Genomic DNA, 21,746 nt, shown 5'->3' with positions numbered 1-21,746 from the left:
GTAATTTCCCAAAATCATACATTCGTTTTACTAGAGGATCATATAAGTTAAAGACTTAAAACAAACTTTGGCAATTAAGACAGCATACCAAGATGCAAATGCCTGGTTGGAATGGATCAAATATTCCATTCGCACATTAAACAAAAACAGTTGTTATGCTTGTGCACATGGCAGGCCAGATGCCCAGATTGTCCCCTTTCCACTAAGGTGGTCCTCCAGCCGACCAGGCATGGGCTGCATGCTAGCTCTTTTCCAGGATTCTACAGCCTGGAGTAATAAGTCTTGCCAAGCTCTCTCTGCTATATCCCAAAGTCCGGCACCCTGCGGGTCAGCCCCTGAGGGCCATGCAGCCACCGTCTCCCAACACTAAGTTCACTTCATGTCTCTCACAACAGGAAGGAAACTTAACATTCCTTGGAGACCTGAAAGGACGCAGTGAGCTTAAAAATTTTCAAGAGCTTATCAATCAGCCAGCCCTTGTTCATCCCCGAGCAGATGTGTAGTGGTACTGTGATGGACATTTATTGAGCACTCTGCCGAATAACTGGAGTGGCACTTGTACTTTAGTCCAGTTGGCTATCCTTTCACCCTGGCATTTCATCAGCCAGAGGGAGGAAAAATGAGACATTGTAAAGCGAGAAAAGTCCCTTGTGGGTCTTTCGACTCTCATGTCCATTTAGACACAATTGAAGTCCCATGGGGAATACCAGATCAATTTAAAACTTGAAATCAAATAGCTGCAGGATTTCAGTCAACATTTTGGTGGATGACAGTTAATAAAAATGTAAATTGGATAAACTACATCTATTACAACCAACAGCAATGAGCTTTCCATGAGTTAGAAGAAAAACTCATGTCGGCCCCAGCCCTCGGGCTACCTGACCTGACAAAACCATATGTGTCAGAAAGAGAAAAAAATGGCTGTTGGAGTTTTAACCCAGACTGTGGGGCCCTGGCCAAGGCAGTGTCCTGTCTTTCAAAACAACTACATGGGGTTTCCAAAGACTGACCTCCATGTCTAAGGGCCCTGGCAGTAACGGCCTTGTTAGCACAAGAAGCAGATAAACTAACCCTTGGGCAAAACCTGAATATAAAGGCCCCCCATTCTGTGGTAACTTTAATGACTACCAAAGGACATCACTGGTTAACAAATACTAGATTAACCAAGTACCAAAGCTTGCTATGTGAAAATCCCCGCATAACCACTGAAGTTTGTAACACCCTAAACCCCGCCACCTTGCTCCCGGTATCAGAGAGCCCAGTTGAACATAACTGTGTAGAGGTGTTGGATTCAGTTTATTCTAGTGGGCCCAACCTCCAAGACCATCCTTGAACATCAGTAGACTATAAGCCGTATGTGGACGGGAGCAGCTTCGCCAACCCCTGCAAAGTGACTCTGAAGAAGACGACAAGCCATGCTCCAGTCACACCCAGAAGCTAACTGGTCCATACATGGCTGAAGCATGAGGAAACTCATTGCGGGCCTCATTTTCCTTAAAATTTGGACTTGTACAGTAAGGACTTCAACTGACCTTCCTCAGATTGAGGACTGTTCCCAATGTATACATCAAGTCATTGAGGTAGGACAAAAAGTTGCTGTAGTCCTATTATTTTATGATTATTCTAAGGTAGCGGCACTCTAAAAAAAAAACAACAACAACAAAAAACTTGTTTGTATAATGTTATTCTATGCAATGTATGTAGCCCAGGAAATGACCAACCTGATGTGTGTTATGACCCATCTGAGCCTCCCATGACCACAGTTTTGGAAATAAGATTAAGGACTGAGGACTGGTGGGGGCTCATAAACGATATGAGTAAAGTGTTAGCCAAAACAGAAGAAAAAGGGGTGCCCAAACAAGTCACCTTGAAGTTTGATGCCTGTGCTGTCATTAATAGTAATAAGTTAGAAATAGGATGTGGTTCTTTTAATTAGCAAAGAGGCTACATGGCAGAAAACAAGTAAATTTGTCATGAATTAGAACTGTGTGGAAATGAATGTGAATACTGGTCTTGTGTCATTTAGGCTACTTAGATAAAAAATAAAAAGGATCCTGTCGACCTTCAGAAAGGGAAAAGTGGCCCTTCCTGTACCAGTGTAACCCCTTAGAACTGTAATAACCAACCCCCTTAATCCTCGCTGGAAAAAAGGGGAGCATGTAACCCTAGGAATCGATGGAACTGGACTGGATCCTTGAGTAAGTATTGTGGTTCGAGGAGAAGTTTATAAACGCACTCCTGAGCCAGTATTTCAAACCTTCTGTGATAAACTGAATGTGCCAGTACCAGAAATTCCAAAAAAAAACAAGAAATTTGGTTTTGCAATTAGCTGAGCATGTAGCCCCGTCTCTCAATGTCACTTCATGTTATGTATGTAGAGAAACTGTAATGGGAGATCAATGGCCATGGGAGGCCCGAGAATTAGTACTTACAGACCCAGTTCCTGATGAATTCCCAGTTCAAAAGAATCACCCTGATAACTTCTGGGTCCTAAAAGCCTCAATCATTAGACAATACTGTATAGCAAGAGTAGGGAAGGTCTTCACCCTTCCAGTGGGAAGACTCAGCTGCCTTGAGCAAAAACTGTATAATAATACTACAAACAAAGCCACCTAGTGGAGTTCAAACCACACTAACAAAAATCCATTTAGTAAATTCCCAAAGTTGCAAACTGTGTGAACCCACCCAGAGTCCCACCAGGACAGGACAACCTCCACCGGATTATACTGGATATGTGGGCATAGAGCTTACACCAAATTACCTGACCAGTGGGCAGGGAGTTGTGTTATTGGCACTATTAAACCATCTTTCTTCCTACTGTCCATAAAGACAGGTGAATTCCTGGGCTTCCCTGTCCGTGCTTCCCGCAAAAAGAGAAGCATAGCTATAAAAAATTTAAAAGATGATAAATGGCCCCTGAGAGAATCATACAATATTATGGGCCTGGTACTTGGGCACAATATGGCTCATGGAGATACCGGACCCCCATTTACATGCTCAACCGAATCATACGGTTACAAGCTGTCTTAGAAACAATCACTAATAAGACTAGCAGAGCCTTGACTATTCTGGCCTGGCAAGAAACTCAGAAGAGAAATGCTATCTATCAAAATAGATTGGCTCTTGACTACTTGCTAGCAGCTAAAGGAAGGGTCTGTAAAAAATTTAACCTTACGGCCGGGCGCGGTGGCTCAAGCCTGTAATCCCAGCACTTTGGGAGGCCGAGACAGGCGGATCACGAGGTCAGGAGATCGAGACCATCCTGGCTAACATGGTGAAACCCTGTCTCTACTAAAATACACAAAAAACTAGCTGGGCGAGGTGGCGGGCGCCTGTAGTCCCAGCTACTCAGGAGGCTGAGGCAGGAGAATGGCGTGAACCCGGGAGGCGGAGCTTGCAGTGAGCTGAGATCCGGCCACTGCACTCCAGCCTGGGCAACAGAGCGAGACTCCGTCTCAAAAAAAAAAAAAATTTAACCTTACTAATTGCCGTCTACACATAGATGATCAAGGGCAAGTAGTTGAAGACATAGAGATATGACAAAACTGGCACATGTGCCTGTGCAAGTGTGGCATGGATTTGATACTGGGGCTATGTTTGGAAAATGGTTCCCAGCACTAAAAAGATTTTAAACACTTATAATAGGAGTTATAATCGTAATAGAAACCTGCTTACTGCTCCCTTGTTTTCTACCTGTACTTCTTCAAATGATAAAAAGCTTCATTGCTACCTTAGTTCACCAAAATGCTTCAGCTCAGGGGTACTACATGAATCACTATCGATCTGTCTGGCAAGAAGACATGGGTAGTGAGAATGAAAGTGAGAACTCCCACTGCTGAGTGAGATTCTCAAAGTGGGGAATAAGGGAGGAGACCACCTCTCATATCGTCTTATGCCCAATTTCTGCCTCCAAGGAAAGAAGTAAAAACTAAAAGGCAGAAATGAAATCCACAAGCAGACAGCCTGGCACCACACCCTGGGCCTGGTAGTTAAAGATCGACCCCTGACCTAATCTGTTATGTTATCTATCGATTACAGACATTGTATAGAAAAGCACTGTGAAAATCCCTGTCCTGTTCTGTTCTGTTCTAATTACTGGTGTGTGCAGCCCCTAGTCATGTATCCCCTGCTTGCTCAATCAATCACAACCCTCTCACATGGACCCCCTTAGAGTTGTGAGCCCTTAAAAGGGACAGGAATTGCTCACTTGGGGAGCTCGGTTGTTGGAGATGTGAGTCTTACTGAAGCTCCCGGCTGAATAAAGCCCTTCCTTCTTTAACTTGGTGCCTGAGGGGTTTTGTCTGTGGCTTGTCCTGCTACACCTTGGCCTCCCAAAGTGCTGGGATTACAGGCGCGAGCCCATCCCCTTTATAATTTTAATCTGTATCCATTCATTGTAATAAATTGAACCCATGAGTATAACAGCTTTTCTGAGCTCCTCACACAATCCATAATGTGCCAACAGCATTTATGGATTTAAAGAAAAAAATTCACCTTTGCAAAAGTGGAATTACAAATGGCTTACCAGTGAACCAAGCTGAAGTTATTATTTGAATCCTAAATAAAAATTAAGGCTACTAGAGCAATATCTGCATATGGTTGAAAAAAAAATCATGATTTGAAAATACTTGACATGGAAAAAATACTATTGTATTCTAAAACTCTTTATATTATTACAAGAAACTTTGACATTACATCTTGTTGCTCTCAGCACTTTGGGAGGCCAAGGCAGATGGATAATCTAAGGTCAGGAGTTCGAGACCAGACTGGCCAACATGACGAAACCCTGTCTCTACTAAAAATACAAAAATTATCTGGGCATTGTGGTGTGCGCCTGTAACCCCTGCTACTCAGGAGGCCGAGGCAGGAGAATCGCTTGAACCCAGGAGACGGAGGTTGCAGTGAGCTTAGATCACGCCACTGTACACCAGCTTGGGAGACAGGGTAAGAAACCATCTCAAAAAAAAAAAAAAAAAAGAAAAAAGAAAAAAAAGAGAAAAGAAAAAGCAGAGCTATTAGATTTAGAGAATAATTACATGGTTAAAGTACAATTCAGAGGATCCTAATTTTATTAAGGACAAGAAAGGAGTTTTTTTGTTTGTTTGTTTGTTTGTTTTTTGAGACAGAGTTTCGCTCTTATTGCCCAGGCTGGAGTGCAATGGCGCCATCTAGGCTCACTGCAACCTCCACCTCCCAGGCTCAAGTGATTCTCCTGCCTCAGCCTCCCGAGTAGCTGGGATTACAGGTATATGCCACCATGCCTGGCTAATTTTGTATTTTTAGTAGAGACAGGGTTTCTCGGTTTCTCCATGTTGGTCAGGCTGATCTGGAACTCTTGGCCTTAGCTAATCTGCCCCCCTCGGCCTCCCAAAGTGCTGGGATTACAGGTGTGAGTCACTGTGCCCGGCCAAGAAAGGAGTTTTTGACTGAAGAAGATGGTAGATATCACTGTCCTTTGCAGCACCTACTTGTGCAGAGTTTCTTGTTGATGGTGATAATCATGAATTTGAATAGAGCATAATTAGAAAAACAAAATCAGGAATTTTGTAGCCATTTCAAGTTAAAAAAATCTAATATAAAAAAAGCACGCTCATGGAAGAAAGCTGATTTCTCATATAAAATTTGAAAAGATGTTATTTGGAAGTTTTATTCTAATTAAATGTTTACTCTCTTCTTAAATGCTTTATACTTTATCTCTTTTCATGGTTACATACTATGAAGAAAATGTACGCAAGGCGTGGTGGCTCATGCCTGTAGTCCCAGCACTTTGGGAGGACAAGGTGGGAGAACTGCTTGAGGCTAGGAGTTTGAGACGAGTCTGGCCAAAATAAGGAACCCAGTCTCTTAAAAATATAAAGACAGAGGCCGGGCGCAGTGGCTCATGCCTGTAATCCCAGCACTTTGGGAGGCTGAAGCAGGCAGATCATGAGGTCAAGAGATCAAGACCAGCCTGGTCAACAAGGTGAAATCCCATCTCTACTAAAAATACAAAAATTAGCTGGATGTGGTGGCGTGCGCCTGTAGTCCCAGCTAGTCGGGAGGCTGAGGCAGGAGAATCGCTTGAACCTGGGAGGCAGAGGTTGCAGTGAGCTGATATCATGCCACTGTACTCCAGCCTGATGACAGAGCAAGACTCCGTCTCAAAAAAAAAAAAAAAAAGACAGAAAATGTAATTAGTCTTTTTCACCAAGTCTTTTTTATTTTTATTATTTTATTTTTATTTTTTGAGACGGAGTCTCACTCTGTCTTCCAGGCTGGAGAGCAGTGGCGTGATCTTGGCTCACTGCAACTTCCACCTCTCAGGTTCAGGCGATTCTCTTGCCTCAGTCTCCTGAGGAGCTGGGACTACAGACGCCCACCACCACACCTGGCTAATTTTTGTATTTTCAGTAGAGACAAGGTTTCACCATATTGGCCAGGCTGGTCTCAAACTCCTGACTTTGTGGTCTGCCTGCCTCTGCCTCCCAAAGTGCTGGGATTACGAGCGTGAGCCACCATGCCCAGCATTTGCCAAATTTTTTATAGACATTCCCAAATCTTGAATTTATCCTAATGTGTTATATAAACACTACCATTTTCTACACGTCCCATGGTGTGAAAAATGTTGGAAAGTGCTGGGTTAAAATAGTTTGATTGCTGTAAAAAGATTCAAACTAATGGTTGCTTAAAAATACAGAATTTATGTCCAGGTGCAGTGGCTCACGCCTGTAATCCCAGCACTTTCGGAGGCTGAGGTGGGTGGATCACTTGAGGTCAGGAGTTTGAGACCAACCCGACCAACGTGGTGAAACCTTGTCGTTACTTAAAATACAAAAAAAAAAAATTAACCGGGCAGCCAGGCGTGGTGTCTCACGCCGGAGGCTGAGGCAGGAGAATCGCTTGAACCCAGGAGGTGGAGGTTGTAGTGAGGCAAGATCATGCCACTGCACTCCAGCTTGGGTGACAGAGCGACACTCCGTCTCAAAAAACAAAAAACAAAACAGAATTTTATTTCCCCCTCAGGTCACAATCCAAATGTTAAGTAGTCTCAGGATGAGGGCCTGTCTCTGTAGCTCATCACTAGAATGCATCCGGCCAGCAGAAGGCAAAATAAACCATCATCTATCTAGTTTTGAGTATTTTTGTTGTTGCATTTGGCATGTATTGTTAGTTATTTCCCAGTTCCCAGACTAGAGGCTCTGGGGGCAAGTAGCATCTGTCATTAGCTGAAAAAAGCAGCAGTTTTGGATACCGACAGATAGATGGAGGTTCAAACCCCATCTATGCTGATTATAAGCCAGGGATTTGGGAAGGCGTTTATCCTTCCTAAGCCTCAGTTTCCTCATCCATGAAATGGAGAGGAGACAAACAACCTTAAAGGGCTATCAAGAGACTTAAACGATGGGCGTAGGTAAAGCATCCAGGACTGCATCTGGCATACGGCATGTGCTCAAGGGAGCTGAGGTTTAGTTTGTCTCCTGGGTGCCCGGCAGAGTCAGGAACAGGTGGGCCTGCATTTGGGTTGGTGGAGATGAACAGAAGTGAATTGGGCTTGGGGAGGGATGTTAATTCCCTAGCTCATCAGGCCTGTCCTGTGGGAACAGCGGGCTCTGGCAGCCACAGAAAGCCAGAGGTGAAGATTTCAGGAATGGACTTGGACAGGGTGATGTGCCCTGGAAGACTGAGGACATGGGCAAGGAGATGACAGCCTCTGCTACACCAGCTAATTTGACTTTTACGTTTTGGGAGAAAAATCTATGGCTAGACCCTAAATGGAATCCGGGATGGGGAGGAACTATTATCAGAAGTGGGCTGTGGCAAGCAGAAAAGAGTGATTGTCCTCTAGGCCTGAGGTGGGGTCAGGCTGCTGTGGACTTCTAGCTGTCTCAGCAAATCTATTCCCCACTCCTTCCAAACCGACAGACTTGACCTCGGGAGGTGATCGCCCTGATAGGGACTACATTTCATGGCCTCCCCTGCGGCTAAGATGTGGCCCTCTGCCTAAATGTGACAGAAGGGGAGTGGAAAACTTCTCCGTTACTTACTTCAAAGGAAATCGTCCTTCCTCTGCTTCCTTTCCTCATTCCTGTGGAGATGTGAAACGCAGACATGGCAAGAACCCAGCCTTGACCACGCAGATGAGGACAGCACCCTGAGGGAAGGCACAAGCGGCGGCAGTTTCTCTTCTGCCTGGAAGAAAGACCTAGGTGAGGGCTGCGGCAGCCCTTGAGAGTGTGCAGTAGCAAGGCTTGGTCTATCACTGGCTGTGGGTGTGGGACTGCCCACCAGAATGGGAAGCCCAGAAGCTGCCAGAGAATGAAAGGCAAGTAGCAGATCTACAACCTGGAGGGACTGGAAATTTAACTTGACAATTACAAGTGGAAACGTGGATGGTGTTTTAGTTGGGATATGCATTCAGCTGAAGAAACCGAGACCTAGACTTGCAGTAGCTTAAGCAAGGTAGAAATTATTTCTCTCTTGCCCAAGTGTCCACGTGTGAGCAGAGTCTGGGTCTGGTATGGTTGCTCCTTGGTGGCAGGGCCTGAGCTGCTTCTGTCTTGTTGCTTGTGTTGGTCCAAGTTTTATTTTCCACTTGGTTAAGCAGGACCTGTATTTGTCAGAAGCTCCCTCCTTACGTAGCGGGATCTGGCCCACCGAGGAACTGGGATGAGAATGGGGAGGTGGAAGTGAAGGAACAGCCATTGTTCCCTGAAGGGGAAATTTGGTGACAGACAGATGCAGAGGTGCTTGGTGGGCTCCAGCTTGTCCTTGCTTTCCTCTACCCCACGTTCAGCACCTCTTCCCCAATTCTGGGCCTGCTGACCACGATGGCCCCAGGCCCACCACCAGAGACTTGGACTCACTGAAGAGGTAGCTACACAGGGTCTACTGTTTCCCAAAGACCTCTCCACAAGCTCCCCCTTTCAGTGACTGAACGCACCTGGCTACTTATATTTCTCAGCAAGCTCCAACGTATCCACCATTGTAGTTCTTCAGGATTGTGACTCACCCCATCTTTGATCCCCCACCTTCCCACTCCAGACCATCACCTCTTCAGGTGCGCAAAGTCTAATTCCTGTTATCAATCCTTCATCCCAGCCATGTAAATCAAAGTGGTCCTCAGTTTTCTCCACTGCTGGCTGGGGTTTTGGCTATTTATTTATTTATTGTTGGAGATCTATGTTTTTAAAAAACATTGCTATAGTTTTAGTGAGGTTTCAGAGGGTAGGGAAATTCAATATTTGTTCAGTCTACCATCTTAACCCAGAAGGCTTCTCAACACTCTGTCTTCCTTCGTATGCAATAGGCTGTTTACAGTTATTGGTTTTCTTTTAACTTTTTAAATTAAAAAAAATTTAAGGTTGGGAGCAGCGGCTCACACCGGTAATCCCAGCACTTTGGGAGGCCGAGGCAGGCAGATCCCTTGAGGTCAGGAGTTCAAGACCACCCTGACCAACAAGGAGAAACCCTGTCTCTAGTGAAAATACAAAATTAGCCAGGCATGATGGTGCATGTCTGTAATCCTAGCTACTCGGGAGGCTGAGGCAGGAGAATCGCTCGAACCTGGGAGGTGGAGGTTGCAGTGAGCCGAGATCGTGGTGAGCCGAGATCGTGCCATTGCACTCTAGCCTGGGCAACAAGAGCAAGACTCTGTCTCAAAAAATATACCTATTTAAATTTCTTTAGAGAGTTGCTGTTTTTCAGAGCCTTGCTCTGTTGCCTAGCTTGTAGTGCTGTGGTGCGATCACAGCTCACTGTAACTACAAACTCTTGGGCTCAAGCCATCTTTCTGCATAAGCTTCCCAAGTACCTGAGACTACAGGCGTGCACCACCACGCCTGGCTAATTTTTAATGTTTTTGCAGAGACAGGGTCTTGCTATGTTGTCCAGGCTAGTCTTGAACTCTAGGCCTCAAGTGATCCTCTTACCTCAGCCTCCCAAAGTGCTTGGATTACAAGTATGAGTCACCAGGCGCAGTCTGTTTGCAGTTTCCTAAACAGACTGAGCCTCCTGCCTCTGTGACTCAGCACATGATCACCCCTCCCTCTATTGTGCCCCCGCTAAGCCCCTACCCCGCCAGCCTGGTCTCCCTTCTTCCCTATACTGATGCCTGCCGATCCTTTGAGGCAGTTCTCTGGGAAGCTTTTTCTGGTGCTGTGGCTGTGTTAGGTACCCCTCCTATGAGTCCTAAAGCACCCCACCACCTCCCCCACTACTGTACTGCTCCCTTCTCAGTACTGTAACTGTCTTTGTAACCCTTGTGTCTGCGACAATGCCTGGAATATGAGTGATGCCAATAAATGTTTGGTAAATGAATCAACAAAAAAGATACCCGTTCTGCAGACTCCTCTGCTTTGTTTGCATAATGAGAATCAGAGGAAGATAATGTTTACCTAAAAAGGAAGAGGATCTGGCATGCAGGAGGGAGAGAGGAAACATGTACAACTTAAAGGAGCCAAGTAAAATGTTGTGAATTTTACTATTCTTAAACAATGATTCTCAGCCGGGTGCAGTGACTCACAACTGTAATCCCAGCATTTTGGAAGGCAGAGGCAGGCGGATCACAAGGTCAGGAGCCTGGCCAATATAGTGAAACCCCGTCTCTACTAAAAATACAAAAATGAGCCGGGCCTGGTGGTGTGCGCCTGTAGTCCTGGCTACTCGGGAGCCTGAGGCAGAAAAATCACTTGAACCTGGGAGGCAGAGGTTGCAGTGAGCCAGGATCGCGCCACTGCACTCCAGCCTAGGTGACAGAGCGAGACTCCATCCCCTTTCTTCCCCCCGCAAAAAAAAGACTCTCAGAACTTTAATAGATGACCATACTATTCTAAGTTTAGCTGTAAAAAGAGCCTTGAGAAAACTAATCTATGGTATTCAAGGTCAAGGTAGTGGTTATGCTTGGGGAAGTGGTAATTGGAAGAGGGACTAGTAGGAGCATCTGGGGTGTGGGCAATGTTGTTTCTTGGTCTGGGTACTGGTTACATGAATGTGGCTAAATATATAAAAATTCATCATGTTGTACACTTACGATTTTACACTTATTGAATATCTGTTATACTTCAAAAAAAGTGTACAAAATATAACATTATTTAAATGGCAAAACTACAATATAAATCTTTCCTAAACCTCTTTCTCCAGAACATCATCATCTCTATCACATCATGCTTGTCAGTCTTTCCAGGTCTTTAAATCTGCAAACAGATGGATGGGTTTTTTTTTTTTTTTTTTTTGAGACGGAGTCTCACTCTGTCGCCGGGGCTGGAGTGCAGTGGCCGGATCTCAGCTCACTGCAAGCTCCGCCTCCCGGGTTCCCGCCATTCTCCTGCCTCAGCCTCCCGAGTAGCTGGGACTACAGGCGCCCGCCAACTCGCCCGGCTAGTTTTTTGTATTTTTTAGTAGAGATGGGGTTTCACCGTGTTAGCCAGGATGGTCTCGATCTCCTGACCTCGTGATCCGCCCGTCTCGGCCTCCCAAAGTGCTGGGATTACAGGCTTGAGCCACCGCGCCCGGCCGGGTTTTTTTTTCATATCCTCTTGAGTTCAGATTAAATACATATTGAATGCAATTATTTTAAAAGGTTGGGTCATTTAAAAAACTCTGATCATGGGCCCGGCACGGTGGCTCACGCCTGTAAACCCAGCACTTTGGGAGGCCGAGGCGGGCGGATCACGAGGTCAGAAGATCGAGACCATCCTGGCGAACACGGTGAAACCCTGTCTCTACTAAAAGCACAAAAAATTAGCCAGGCATGGTGCAGACGCCTGTAGTCCCAGCTACTTGGGAAGCTGAGGCAGGAGAATGGTGTGAATCTGGGAGGTGGAGCTTGCAGGGAGCAGAGATGGCGCCACTGCACTCCAGCCTGGGCGACAAAGCGAGACTCCATCTCAAAAAAAAAAAAAACAAAAACCTCTCATTATGTACAACAGGAATCAAGGTGCTAATTATATAAACTTGGGGGTTGTTGGATACACTTTGAGTCCCTATTTTTCCACAGATTTAAAAGGTATTTTTCACGTGATCATCATATTCATGACAGGGGATGAGTTGTTGCTCTTGGAGGCAGCAATGTATCTCTTAGATAGACCTTGGATACAGATGTCTGGAGACCCAGAATTTGAAATTACAACTATCGAGTTTTAAAAACATATTGTGGTTGGCCCTAGGTTTTGAAATTATAACTATTGAGTTTTATGCACATATTATGGCTCCATTAAGTGCTTGCTGGATGAAAATCTTTCTGAAGATGTTCCAACCACAGTCTGGTTGGAAGTGGGTAGTTGAAGCTTGAAGCTCTGTTTGCATAATGAGTGCAGTTTTTATGTTGATTGTATGTTTGAGGTGGTTCTCCCGGGGCTTATGGAAGTTTTATGGAGGTTTTACCACCCCTTCTTGGGGCAACTGAGGCTGAAAAGGGGCAGTTCTTTCTTTTGATCTAGAAAGTGGCAAGTGCAGATCATCTCAATAGGATGTTTTAAATCTTGCGGCAAAGGAATAAAGAGACAGTTTTGGGCCGGGCGTGGTGGCTCATGCCTGTAATCCCAGCATTTTGGGAGGCCGAGGCAGGCGGATCATGAGGTCAGGAGATCGAGACTATCCTGGCCAACATGGTGAAATTCGGTGTCTACTAAAAATACAAAAAATTAGCCAGGCATGGAATCGCTTGAACCGATGAGGTGAAGATTGCAGTGAGCTGAGATCGCGCCATTGCACTCCAGACTGGCTATAGAATGAGACTCCGTCTCAAAAAAGAAAACAAAAGATGCAGTTCTAGAGATCAGGTGAGGGGTACCTAACTAGCCAGAGGCTTGGAGGGGTTCCCACAGATGGGGTTGCTGGAACAAGTCTTGTCTGCCATGTGTTTTTGAACCCCAAAGTCAGAATATACGATTTAAAAAGTATTCATTTCCTTATTCTTTTCTCTCTCTCTCTCCTTCTTTCTTCTTTTTTTTTTTTTTTTTTGTCTTGCTCTGTCACCCAGGCCAGAGTGCAGTAGCGTGATCATGGCTCACTGCAGGGCTCAAGTGATTCCCCACCTCATTCTCACAAGTGGCTGGGACTATAGGCACTTGATACCAGGCCTGGCTAACCTTTTTAAAAATGTTTTTGAAGAAATGAAGTCTCACTCTGTTGTCCAGGCTGGTCTCAAACTCCTGGGCTCAAGCAATCCTCCCACTTAGGTCTCTCAAAGTGCTGGGATTACAGGCACTGTAAATGTGCCTGGTCCATTCATTTTCAGTAAGTCTCATAGGGGTACAATAACAAAATCACAGTTACATATGTACACATATTTTATTAATACTAACTACATTCCGAGAAATCAGAACTAGCTCACCAAATATGGGTTGTATGGTGATGTTAACTATGGTCTATTTTTCAACTAAGAGTTCTTTCTTATGTTTGACAGCATATTTTAAAAAGTGACTTTTTCTTTCTTTTTTTTTTTTTTTCAGACGGAGTTTTGCTCTTGTTAGGCTGGTGTGCAATGGTACAATCTCGGCTCACGGCAACCTCTGCCTCCCAGGTTCAGGCTATTCTCCTGCCTCAGATTCCCGAGTAGCTGGGATTACAGGCATGTGCCCTCATGCCTGGCTAATTTTGTATTTTTAGTAGAGACGGGGTTTCTCCATGTTGATCAGGCTGGTCTCAAACTCCTGACCTCAGATGATCTGCCCGCCTCAGTCTCCCAAAGTGTTGGGATTACAGGCGTGAGCCATTGCACCCGACCATTTCTTTCTCTTTTACTACATTTTCCCCTGAATGTGCTATTGAGGTACTCATGCATAATTATACTGTACGTTCATATATAATAGTAATATACACTATTATAGGCCCTATATGAAACAGATGTCTCTGTCAGATTATTCTGACCTTGCATCATGTTCCCTATGAAGGACATCAATTAGTTCTGAGGAGAAGATGAATTTTACCCCCAAGCTCATCTGCTTGTTGACAGCCTCTGAATTTAATCTGATGTTCAGAATAGCTTCATTCCATGTATCTCTCAGAGTGTAGTATTTAATTCACTGCCCCTCAAATCTCCCCAGCACTCAGGTTGGAGAACAACAAAATCACACTTGTTTTTGTGACACTTCACCAGCCTTTATTGAAAATCATCTTAGGCTGGGCGTGGTGGCTCACACTTGTAATCCCAGCTTTGGTAGGCCAAGATTGGTGGATCACCTGAAGTCAGGAGTTTGAGACTAGCCTGGCCAACATGGTGAAACCATGTCTCTACTGAAAATAAAAAAAAAAAAAGTAGCTGGTCGTGGTGGTGGGTGCCTGTAATCCCAGCTACTCTGGAGGCTGAGGCAGGAGAATCGCTTGAACTCTGCCTGGGAGGTGAAGGTTACCATGAGCCGGGATCACGCCATTGCACTCCAGCCTTGGCAAGAGGAGTGAAACTACGTCTCCCCCTCACCAAAAAAAGGAAGTCATTTTAAGGAACAGGCCTGTGACCCTTGCCTGTATGTCCGCTGTATAAATGCTATTGAGACTTTTCATCCTTACGTTGTATATCACATATCCTCTCCATGAAGACTCACAGGAGGAATTGATTTCTGAGCTCAGTAGCAGAAATAATGGTGCTTTTAATTAATTCAATAAACATTTACTGAGCATCTACTACAAGCAGGCCATATGAGAGCTGCTGGGGATACACTCGTAAATGAAATACAGACTGGTGGGGAAGACAGGAAACAACTATGTGATTACTCCGTCAATTGTTACAATCTTGATAAATGCTGCTAGGAAAATTAGTGAGGACTTGGAGTCGGGAAAGAGACCTGGGGTCAATGAAGGGTTATTTGAGGAAGTGGTATTCCTCCTGAGCAATTGTACGGTCACATTGATCATCTTCACTTTGGCTCCTAGGACGTTAAAAGTCAAATTTGTGACTCTCCTCTAGAAAGGGTTTGTGATCTAATTGAATTTCTGGACTCATTTATGTGTGGAACAAATGACTATTGTGTGCCACAAGCAGCTAGGCACTGGGCATGTCACAGAAAATCAGATAAGCAGGTCCCTGACCTCACAGAGCTTGTGGACAAGTGGGAGATTTGGGCAAGGAAGTGGATTATTAAAATAAAATTTGTTCTTTTAAAAATTTATTGTGGGTACATAGTAGGTGTATATATTTATGGGGTACATGAGACACTTTGATACAGGCATGCAATGTGTAACAGTTACATCATGGAGAATGCGGTAGCCATCCCCTTAAGGATTTATTCTTTGTGTTACAAGCAATCCAATTATACTCTGTTTTTTTTTTTTTTTTTTTTTTTGAGACGGAGTCTCGCTGTGTTGCCCAGGCTGGAGTGCAGTGGCGTGATCTCGGCTCACTGCAAGCTCTGCCTCCCAATTTGTGCATGGCCTCATATATCATAGTGTGGTTTTGATTTTATCCTGAAGGTAATGGAGTGTCATTAAAATAGAAGATTCCTATTCTTCCTTTCCTTTGCCTCATTTTTTGCTCACATTTTATAGACACACACACAAGTGACTTTAAATCCTTTCTTGAACAAAGTGGTTCATACCATTCTCCTGCCTCAGCCTCCCGAGTAGCTGGGACTACAGGCACCCGCCACCACGCCGGGCTAATTTTTTGTATTTTTAGTGGAGACAGGGTTTCACCGTGTTAGCCAGGATGGTCTCGATCTCCTGATCTTGTGATCCGCCCGCCTCGGCCTCCCAAAGTGCTGGGATTATAGGCGTGAGCCACTGCGCCTGGCCCAATTATACACTACTAGTTATTTAAAATGTATAACTAAATTATTACTGACTATAGTCACCCTGTTGTGCTATCAAATATAAAGTCTTTTTTTTTTTTTCTGCTTTTTTTTTTTTTTGAGATAGGGTCTTACTCTGTCACCCAGGCTGGAGTGCCGTGACATAATCTCGGCTCACTGCAACCTCTGCCTCTGTGGCTCAAGTGATCCTCCCACCTCAGCCTCCCCAGTAGTTGGGACTACAGGCATGCACCACCAGGCTTGGCTAATTTTTTTGTACTTTTTGTAGAGATGGGGTTTTGCCATGTTGTCTGGGCTGGTCTTGAATGCCTAGACTCCATCGATCCAACCACCTCGGCCTCCCAAAGTGCTGGGACTACAGGCGCGAGCTATTGTGCCCAATCTACTAAGTCTTATTCTTTCTAACTATATATTTTTTGTACACATTAACCACCGCCTTCCCCTCCACCTCCCTTAAAATATAATTTGGTAAGTGCTATGCTCTGCAAAGTCCCAGCAGCAATAAAAGAATGGGAGAGAAGTGCTAACCCCAAATGAGGGAGAGAGGCTGCCCAAAAAAATTACTTTGGGGAAGTGACGACCAAGTTGAGATGTGATGTGATGTTAGCAAGAAAAAGGCAGGAAGCAGAGGGATAGGTGAGAGCCAGCAGAGGTCTATGCAATGATCCATATGTGGAAAATAAAACATGGCATATTCAGAGAACTGAAAGAATCATTGTGGCTGGAGCATGGGGTGGGTGATGTGGCTAAAGAGGTAAACTGAGGCCAATTTGTGCATGGCCTCATACATCATAGTGTGGTTTTAACTTTATCCTGAAGGTAATGGAGTGTCATTTAGATAGAAAATTCCGATTCTTCCTTTCCTTTGCCTCATTTTTTGCTCACATTTTGTAGACACACACACAAGTGGCTTTAAATCCTTTCTTGAACAAAGTGAGGGCATAAACCAACAAATTCACTAAATAACATAATTACAGCCAGTTCAAGTCATGAAAATCCAACATCATACAGTTATATTAAAATAACATACAGCCAAAAAGCATATGTACACATGCAGCGTGTGCTTGAAGGATAAACCAGAAACTGCTAATAGTGATTGCTTCTGGGAGGAAACTTGGGTGGCTGGGGAACAGGTATGGAATGAGGGCTTTTACTATGTATTCCTTTTTACCACTCGAATCTTGTGCCATTTAAATATCTATTAGAAACTAAAGAAAACATAAATAGTCCCAATCTGGGAAAAAACAACAACAACAAATCTGTCACTAGTTCACTAGCTGTAGGCTGCCTTCTGCCCCATTTCTCACCCAGATAATCCATTAGAATGCCAGACTATAGTGACAGCGTATTCATATAAAAGTAGAAAGTCACTGAAGGAAGTCCTGGAGAAGAAACAATAAACAAGACTTGATGGTGGGCAGAATGAGGGGTAGAAACAGAAAGACAATCTGAAGCGAGCCTTCACGTGTGCTCTCAGGAGGGTGTTTACATGTGTTGAGTCTCGGCTCCATCGTCTGTAATATAGTAATAATGACAGCATTTGCATTATAGGGTAGTAGTGGGAGTTATGGATGCTAGATGCTGGCTACTAAAAGGTCAGCAAGACTGTACCTGATAAGGAAAGTGACACACAGAAAGGCTAAGTAACCTCAAAGAGATTCCAATCTGGTATGGAGGAGACAGATAAGTGAACAGGCAATCTCAGCAGGCTGTGATAAATGCCTCAGAGGAAGCACTGGGTGTGCCACGGGACGTGTGGGAGGCGCCCTGTCTTAGCCTGGGTTCCCTAGGAAGAAAGTCGGAGGTGGGTTCTTGAGTCAGCGAATGACTGAGGAATACCCTCAGGTGAAGTCTGTGAGGGAGCGAGGGGAGAATGGGGTGGGGAAGAAGTGAGAAAAAGACATGTGTTTAGCTGAGGAGTTGGCACATTTTGGCCTTCAGACCCAAGCTCTATTTCTGTAAAAAAAAGTATTATGGGAATACAGTTATAGTTCTACTGAAATAAGTCACATTCATTTAATCGATATATTATCTATGGCTACTTTTGCACTATGAAGGCTGAGTTGAGTGACTGCAAGAGACCATATGGTCCACAAAGCCTAAAATACAGACTGGTTCTTTTCAGGAAGTTTGCCTCAGCCTGATCCCGCCGGGAGCTCTAGAGCACCAATGGGATCACAGAGTTGGCCCACGTGTAGGCAAGGCATCTGGCCCGCCTCAGGACCTGGGTTTGGAAGAGAACTTGGGGTTCAGGACACGTCCAGCCTGGGAACATAAATTTGGGAGTAGTCAGAATAAGGATTTTTTTTTTTTTCTTTTTAGATGGAGTCTTGTTCTGTTGCCCAGACTGGAGTGCAATGGCGTAATCTCGGCTCACTGCAACCTCCACCTCCAGGGTTCAAGTGGTTCTCCTGCCTCAGCCTCCCAAGTAGCTGGGATTACAGACCTGCGCCACCATGCCTGGTTAATTTTTGTATTTTTAGTAGACGGGGTTTCGCCATGTTGGCCAGGCTGGTTTCGAACTCCTGATATTGTGATCCGCCTGCCTCAGCCTCCCAAAGTGCCGAGATTACAGACGTAAGCCACTGCGTCCAGGACAGACGGTTTTAATGACTAGATAATGACTGTAGAAAGGAGGGATCCGGGCCCTGTAGTCCCAGCTACTTGGGAGGCTGAGGCAGGAGAATGGCGTGAACCCGGGAGGCGGAGCTTGCAATGAGCTGAGATCTGGCCACTGCACTCCAGCTCGGGCGACAGAGCGAGACTCCGTCTCAAAAAAAAAAAAAAGAAAGGAGGGATCCTAGAACTGAGACTTGGGGTAATGTTTATAGCTCAGGAAGAAGAAAAGGAAGAGGATCTAGGTAGGGAGACCTAGGAGGAGAAACCTGTGAAATAGGAAAAAGTGAACAGCAAGTGGTTTCCTAGAAGCCAAGTAAAGGACACGCGTGTTTTAAGGAGGAAATGATCAGCTGTGACAAATGCTGTTAGGGAAGTGGTCAGTTTGGGGGCAGCTCTGGGGCTGTATAGCTGCACCCAGGAGCCCACAAGGAGACTGGGCCTATGGTGGGGGAGAGAAGCAGCCCAAATATGTAAATACATACACATGTGCATGTGCGCGTGCGCACACACACACACACGCATTCATGCCATGCACATACAGTCACACTGCTGTCTTTTTTTTTCTTTTTTTTTGAGACGGAGTCTCCTCTAGTCGCCCAGGCTGAAGTGCAGTGGTGCGATCTTGGCTCACGGCAACCTCTGACTCCCGGGTTCAAGTGATTCTCCTGCCTCAGCCTCCTGAGTAGCTGGGACTATAGGCGCCTGCCACCATACCTGGCTAAGTTTTGTATTTTTAGTAGACGGGGTTTCACCATATTGGCGAGACTGGTCTCGAACTCCTAACCTTGTGATCCGCCCACCTTGGGCTCCCAAAGTGCTGGGATTACAGGCATGAGCCACTGTGCCCAGCCCACCGTTGTCTTTATTTGGGACCTGTGGGCATTAGAGATTGGAGTCAAAGCTGATGTACAAAGAGGTTTGAGAACACAGAGGTTAATTTTTGACGAGATCAGTTTCAGTGAAATTATATGAGCAAAATATCCTGATTGCAATGAGTTCAAGAGAGGAAAGAAATTGGAGACAGCAAGTACAAATAACATTTTTTAGGAGTTGTGCTGAAAAGTGAAACAGAGAAATGGAGGGGAAGCTGGAGAATGGCACAGAATCAGGAGAGGGGTTTTAAGATGGAACAAATTGCAGCATGTTTGCATCACACTAGTGGAAAAGATCTACTAGAGAGGGAAAGACTGATGATGCAGGAAGGGACGTTCTACTAGACATTCTTGAGTTGATGAAAGGATACGGCACTTGCATACTAGACATTCTTTGAGTTGACAAATGGATATGGCACTTGGAGCAAAAGAGGAGGTTGACCTCTGGGAGTGTGGGCAGTTTGTCCACAGTAACAGGAGACAACGCAGAGCTGGTGTGCACAGATGAAAGTGGTTGGTGGATATGAAAAATCTCGACGGCTTCTATTTTCCTGTGAAATGGGAAGCAAGACCACCAGCTGAGGAGAATATGGTGGGCAGGGGAGATGGAAGAGCTTTGAGGAAGAAGGCAATGTCAAGTGGTCATTCAGAGGAGTGGTTGGGTGAGTGGCTCATTTTTCCATCTTCCATAGCATCTTTATTACCTCAGCAAGTATGTTCTCAGTATCTATTATTTTCCAGACACTTTGATAGACATCGAACGCTTCTTGAAAGAAGGTGTGACTGTACAGTACCTTCGAAGACATCTTGAACTTTTTTTTTTTTTTTTTTTCCTGAGATAGAGTCTCACTCTGTTGCCCTGGCCGGAATGCAGTAGTGGCATCCTAGCTCCCTCTGGCCTTGAATTCCTGGGCTCAAGCAATCCTCCCACCTCAGGCTCTGGAGTAGCCAGGACTACAGATGCATGCGACCATGCTCAGCTAATTTGTGTATTTTTTGTAGAGATGGGGTCTCACTATATTGCCCAGGCTGGTCTTGAATTCCTGGACTCAAGAGATCCTCCTGCACTGCCTCAGCGTCCCAAAGTGTCAGGATCACAAGTGAGAGTCACTATGCCTGGCATTCCAAACATTTTTTAGATTTGGAGCTGAATGCAGCATGGGCAGGTTGTTAGGATTAAAGCACTAGTGATCCAGATCTGGAAGGAGCCAGAAGCCTCTAAAAGAGGCCACTACAGGAGCCTCCTGACCTGGTTTCTGGGAATCCATCAGTTTCAATGATTTTCCTGAAACACAAATCTGATCCCATCACATCTTTTTTTTTTTTTTTAATTCTTTCAATAAAGATAGTTAAGAACTTGTGGCAAACTGCTTCTAGGGAACAAAACAGGAACACTGGGGTACAGAAATAAGAGATTTACTTTTCATGGATACCCTTGTGTAGTGTTTGGGAAAAAATTATAACAATGTACAAAAATTCACTATTCAAAGGAAGGTCAAAACCGTCTCAAAAGTTTCTATGGCTTTCCACTATCCCTAGGAGAAAGAAAAGTCTTTGCTTGGTCTATAATGCTCTTCACAGTATGGTCCTACCCAACTCTTCAACCTGATCTCATGTTAATCTCGCTTTTTTTGGCCCTTGCGGACTTGGCTAGACTGGTCTTCCAATTCGGCTGTGCCAGCCTCTTTGGTCTTGCATACAGGCTTTTCCTTCTGCCTCACTTTTTAAAAAAATTATTATTACTGTTTATTTTTATTTTCATTTTTTTGAGACAGAGCCTCGCTGTGTCACCCAAGCTGGAATGCAGTGGTGCCATCTCAGCTCACTGCAATCTTCGCCTCCCAGGTTCAAGCTATTCTCCTGCCTCAGCCTCCTGAGTAGCTGGGACTACAGGTGCCCGCCACCACGCCCAACTAATTTTTGTATTTTTAGTAGAGACAGGGTTTCACCATATTGGTGAGGCTGGTCTTGAACTCCTGACCTTGTGATCCATCCGCCTAGGCCTCTCAAAATGCTGGGATTACAGGTGTGAGCCACCGGGCCCGGCCTATTATTTTTATAAGAAACGGGGTCTCGCTATGTTACTCAAGCTCGTCTCGAACTTTTGGGCTCAAGCATACCTCACTTTCTTATCCCCGCCTCTCCCTTTCTCATCTTTGCCAGTCTACTTAGGTCTCTGCTTCAAAGTCACTTTTTCAGGGGGGGGCTTCCCGCCTGAATTACCAACCCCCACCGGACTTGGTCAGTGCCGAGCTGGGCACTCACTGCCCCGGCACCAGCCATCTCTGCAGCAAGCACCCATGACAACCATGAAGTGTAATGAGCTGCTCAGTGTGCCTCCCTACATCGTTAGTCCGAAGAGAGGGTCCCTCGGTGCCCAGCACAGTGCGTGGCACAGTCGGTGCTTAGGGAGCGATAGCTAGATGAAACCGTAGTTTTCGGGATCCTAGTCCATCCAAAGCAGCCGCCTTCGGGGCAGGTGTGGGGAGGAGGGATGCCGACGAGGAGCCAGCGCCGCGCGGCCCTCCGC

At 45.2% G+C, this 21,746-nt stretch overlaps 1 pseudogene; it reads right to left on the bottom strand.

The window, feature by feature from the left end:
• The window catches only part of LOC117093557, a 41,735-nt pseudogene extending 21,713 nt beyond the window's left edge, over window positions 1–20,022 (bottom strand).
• Between the last annotated feature and the right edge of the window lie 1,724 nt (window positions 20,023–21,746).

This window comes from Trachypithecus francoisi, unplaced genomic scaffold, assembly GCF_009764315.1.
Source record: "Trachypithecus francoisi isolate TF-2019V2 unplaced genomic scaffold, Tfra_2.0 Lachesis_group12, whole genome shotgun sequence".
Taxonomy (NCBI): Eukaryota; Metazoa; Chordata; class Mammalia; order Primates; family Cercopithecidae; genus Trachypithecus; species Trachypithecus francoisi.
Note: the sequence above shows the minus strand (reverse complement) of the source record. Positions and strands in the feature narration are given on the sequence as shown.